Source organism: Triticum aestivum, chromosome 6A, assembly GCF_018294505.1.
Source record: "Triticum aestivum cultivar Chinese Spring chromosome 6A, IWGSC CS RefSeq v2.1, whole genome shotgun sequence".
NCBI lineage: Eukaryota > Viridiplantae > Streptophyta > Magnoliopsida > Poales > Poaceae > Triticum > Triticum aestivum.
The window spans coordinates 65,580,677-65,586,444 of NC_057809.1; positions in this window are offsets into that span (position 1 = coordinate 65,580,677).

Here is a 5,768-nt window from a genome sequence, read left to right on the forward strand (position 1 = left end):
ATTGTGACAAAACCCGGTATCATCATAGATGTGGTGGGCTCCTACTTCTATGACAAAAAATCATGACAGAAAATGGGCTTTTCGTCCTGGGCGGGCCGGAGACGCAGCTACATGACATTCATTGAGTCGTCCATGACGGAAAAAACCGTGGTAGAAGCGAGGGAGACGAAAATATTGGGGTGTTCCCGGTTACGGTGGGTGGTCGGGGTCGAGCGATGCGCGTTTCTCTCGTACACGCACGCGCGTGGGTGCAAGGCGTTGGGCTCTAACTGAACCCGAGCGATTGCACTGCAGGCTACATGTTACTAAACCCGAGCGATCGATCGATTGCTGTTAACTGAACCCGATCGAGCGATTCCTTCTCTACTGCTGCTAACTGAAGCCGATCGATGCTGCCTCTGCATGAACAGTGAGCGTTGCTGGGGGGCTTGGATGAACAGTTCCCGGTGGGGTGCATGAACATGACCCCGTGGTGTTGCCTCTGGATGAACAGGACCCCGATCGATCGAGCTAGTTGGGGCTGGATGAACAGGACCCTGTGGAGGCACTACTAGGAAAAGGCCTACTAGTGGCGCACCAGTTTTGCCTACTAATGGCACACTACTGGTGCGCCACTAGTACCACGCCACTAGTATTTTTTACTAACGGTGCACCACTGGTGCGCCATTAGTATACCAGATACTAATGGCGCACTTGTAGTGCGCCATTAGTATGCCTAGAGGTGCGCCATTACTATCTGACTTGGTAATGGCGCACCACATAGAAGTTCACCATTAGAAATAAATTTTTTTAGTTTTTTAAAAAAAATCAATTTTTATTTTTTTTCCTTAATCTCATGTCACTATGGCTTAATCTCGGATCAATATGCTTAATCTCAGGTCAAATCGCACGTTAGTATACCAGATTCTAATGGCGCACCTATGTGCGCCATTAGTATGCCTAGAGGTGCGCCATTACTATCTGACTTAGTAATGGCGCACCACATAGAAGCGCGCCATTAGTAATAAAAAATTCAATTTTTTTATAAATTTTTTTAAAAAAATTCAATTTTTTTTATTTTTTTTCTTAATCTTAGGTTACTATGGCTTAATCTCGGATCAATATGTTTAATCTCAGGTCAAATCGCACTCCATGGTCAAACTTCCCGAAAGGTCACTACTCAGGCCAAGCACGCTTAACTTCAAAGTTCTATCCAACCCCAGCACCAGCTCACTTCACACGCACTTGTTGATATATCTAGCATATCAATCCTATTAAACTTGTTGATGTTTAGGACTTTGTTCATGTTCATGAGTGTGATGAAATTTTGAAAAAATATTTCAAACTTCCGGTCATATTACGTATCATATTTTGAAAAAAAATTCCCGAAAAAAATCGAAACTAATTTTTTTTCTGTTACTAGTGGCGCACCTAGCATACGGTGCGCCACTAGTAAGTTTGAATTTTTTTGAATTTTTCTGTTAGGTTTTTGAGGATTTTGAAAATGTTTAACGGGGTTCCCCCAGTTAAATTCGGATGTAACTTTTCGAGTAGATGATTTTTCATATAGAAAACTTTTTAATCCGAGTTCGTATGCAAAAGTTATGCCCATTTTACAAATTCGAGAGAGATTTTGCAAATAAAGTCAAAATTCATATTTGTAAATTTTCCCAACAACTAGACCACATATCACATGGTAAACTTAATTTTTTGTTATTTTGACATTTTCTTTTATTTTTTTAAAACTGAAAAGGCGGTCCACCGGGGGGGGGGGGGTGCATGCAATGGAAATTTTGGGCCAAGTTAGTAATGGCGCACCGTGGGAGTGGTGCGCCATTACTAGTTCAACTAGTAATGGCGCACCACTCCCACAGTGCGCCATTACTAGTTTTCAAAAAATATAAAAAATTTGAAAAAAAATTACAAGTGGCGCACCGTGGATGTGGTGCGCCATTACTAGTTTAACTAGTAATGGCGCACTATCCCCTGGTGCACCATTACTAGTTTTGAAAAAAAATTGAAACAAAATTTGAATTTTTTTTACTAATGGGGCACCGTGGATGTGGTGTGCCATTACTAGTTTAACTAGTAATGGCGGACTATCCCCTGGTGCGCCATTACTAGTTTTGAAAAAAAAGTCTTGTTACTAATGGCGCACCGTGGATGTGGTGCGCCATTAGTATTTGGACACTAATGGCGCACCAACACATGGTGCGCCATTAGTATATACTAATGGCGCACCACATGTCTGGTGCGCCATTAGTGTCAATTCCATCTATAGCCCTTTTCCTAGTAGTGAGGGCTGGATGAACAGGACCACCCCGTGGAGGGCTCGATGAACAGTAGACAATGGAGGGCTGGATGAACAAGACCACTCCGTGGAGGGCTGGATGAACAGTAGATGGTGGAGGGCTGGATGAATAGTAGCCTGTGGAGGGGTAGTTGAACAGGAGCCCGTGGAGAGGGCTGGTTGAACAGTAGCCGATGGAGTAGCGCGCGGTGGAGGCTGGATGAACAGGAGCCCGTGGATGAACGGTTGCAGGTGGAGGCTGGAGGAGGTCGATGGTGGATGAACAGTAGCCCGTGGAGGCTGGAGGGGGTCGACGGTGGAGATGAACAGTATCCCGTGGAGTCCCATTTTGCGGTACGCCACACCCCTCCCGATGAACAAGACTCCCGTTTCGACCGTAGCGCTCCAACACAAGTCTGTTTCCTCCGTTTTGTGGTACGTCAGACCCCTCCCGATGAACAGGATCCCATTTCGAACATGGCCAGTCGAACACAAGGCCGTTTCCTCCGTTCTGCGGTACGCCAGGCCTCGTTTTGATCGGTTGTTCCGTCCAAGCCGGTTGGCTCCCACACGTTCCGTCGCCTCCCGATGAACATGACGCATTCTATTGCCTCCCCATGAACACAACGACGATGCTATTTTTTTGCGGGCAACGACGACGCTGTTTGTCCGTTCTGTCCCAGCCATGTACACAAGCCCTGACCGTACGTATGCGCGAGTAGGCGTTCGAGACCCCGCCCATATGTACGTACGTGGCCGTATTTTCTTTCTTACACACTTGCCGATGTATGCATGTGTACATGCTACGTGCGTGCCTCTAAATCGATCAGTATGTACGTACATGTTCGCGACCAGAATGGCAACGCTACGTACGCTTCGTCCAGGTGGGTCCTGACTGTCAGGAACTTCCTTGCATGTGAAGATGTAGCTGGTGGGTCCCAGCAGTCAAGGGGATGAATCTTTTTTTCGCCCGGACACACTTCCTTGCGTGCGAAGATGTAGCTGGTAGGTCCGAGCAGTCTGGGGGGAAACGTTTTTTTCTGCGAAATACGGTTGCCCGTCCGGTGGGTCCCTGCTGTTAGGTGGAGGAATCATTATTTTCTGCGTAATAAGGAGGCACTTCCTTGCTGCGGTCCTGGACCCAGTTGTCAGCCTCTCCACGTACTGTCCACGACCGATGGAAGTCGTTCCTTGTCCATGTTGACCACACCGCACCGAGAGCACCAGGGCGGTGGACGACGGCGAGGCCTAGGAAGGGGACAACACGGAGCCGAGGAAGACGCGGCAGTGGATGCCCACACGTAGAGGAGTATGAGGGTTCACTGGTTCGCTGCGGTGTGAGGCTGCTGTCGCCGTAGAATAACAGGGGGTGTGGGTGAGTAGAGTGATGGCTTGGCTGGCAGTGGGAGTAGTAGGTGGCGGTGAGGCCTCCGCGGCATTGCAGCTGGCCACGGGAGGCAGGAGCACGAGGCACGACCAGCGCTGGTTTGGGCGGCTAGAGCAAGAAGACCAGAGGTTGAAGAAGCACTACAGCCGTTGGATGGATATCGTACGGACACTGGAGCTAGAATCGTCCATATTGACTAAGTTGACAAAGCCCTCCGTCCCTGTCAACTTAGTTGGCCCACAAGTCAGCATCCCACTATTGTGGGTCCCAGCTAGCAGGGGGTATTCATTTCTTTATGCATAATAAGGAGGCACTTCCTTAAGTGCGAAGATATAGCTGGTGGGTCCGACCTGTCAGCGATGGGAACATTTTTTCACAAAATACAGAGGCCCTTCCGATGGGTCCCAGCTGTAAGGTGGAGGAATCATTATTTTGCGCGTAATAAGGAGGCATTTCCTTGTGTGCGGCCGTGGACCCAACTGTCAGCCTCTCCACGCACAGTCTACTTCTGATGGTTTAGTTCGTTGACCACGTTGAGCACTCCGCGCCAAGTGCATCCAAGGTGGTGGACGACGGCGAGGGCCCGGACAGCAACGAGACGGAGATGGGAAGATGCGGGAGTAGAGTCGCAGACGGAGAGGTGTACGAGGGTGAACTGGTTCTGGTGCGATGTGGTTTGGCAGTCGGTGGAGAAGAACAGGAGGTGTGGAGGGGGGAGGGATGGCCTGGCCAACGGTGGAGTAGCGCTGATAACCCACAAGTATAGGGGATCGCAACAGTTTTCGAGGGTAGAGTATTCAACCCAAATTTATTGATTCGACACAAGGGGAGCCAAAGAATATTCTCAAGGATTAGCAGTTGAGTTGTCAATTAAATCACACATGGATAACTTAGTATCTGCAGCAAAGTATTTAGTAGCAAAGTAATATGATAGTAATGGTAATTGTAACAAAAGTAATGGTAGCAGGTTTTTGGGTTTTATAGTGATTGTAACAGTAGCAATGGAAAAGTAAATAAGTGAAGAACAATATATGAAAAGCTCGTAGGTATTGTCAGTGATGGAGAATTATGTCGGATGCAATTCCTCATGTAAAAATAATGACCTAGGGTGACACAGAACTAGCTCCAGTTCATCAATGTAATGTAGGCATGTATTCCAAATATAGTCATACATGCTTATGGAAAAGAACTTGCATGACATCTTTTGTCCTACCCTCCCGTGGCAGCAGGGTCCTAATGGAAACTAACGGATATTAAGGCCTCCTTTTAATAGAGTACCGGACCAAAGCATTAACACATAGTGAATACATGAACTCCTCAAATTACGGTCATCACTGGGAGTGGTCCCGATTATTGTCACTTCGGGGTTGCCGGATCATAACACATAGTAGGTGACTATAGACTTGCAAGATAGGATCAAGAACTCACATATATTCATGAAAACATAATAGGTTCAGATCTGAAATCATGGCACTCGGGCCCTAGTGACAAGCATTAAGCATAGAAAAGTCATAGCAACATCAATCTCAGAACATAATGGATACTAGGGATCAAACCCTAACAAAACTAACTCGGTTACATGATAAATCTCATCCAACCCATCACCATCCAGCAAGCCTATGATGGAATTACTCACGCACGGCGGTGAGCATCATGAAATTGGTGATGGAGGAAGGTTGATGATGACGATGGCGACGGATTCCCCTCTCCGGAGCCCCGAACGGACACCAGATTAGCCCTCCCGAGAGAGATTAGGGCTTGGCGGCAGCTCTGTATTGTAAAACGCGATGAATCCTTCTCTCTGATTTTTTTTCTCCCTGAACGTGAATATATAGAGTTGGAGTTGAGGTCGGTGGAGCTCCAGCGGGCCCACGAGGCAGGGGGTGTGCCTCCCACCCTCGTGGACAGGGTGTGGGCCCCCTGGCCTTGATTCTTTCGCCAGTATTTTTTATTAATTCCAAAATAATTCTTCGTTGATTTTCAGGTCATTCCGAGAACTTCTTTTTCTGCAGAAAAATAACACCATGGAAATTCTGCTGATGACAGCGTCAGTCCGGGTTAGTGCCATTCAAATCATGCAAGTTAGAGTCCAAAACAAGGGCAAAAGTGTTT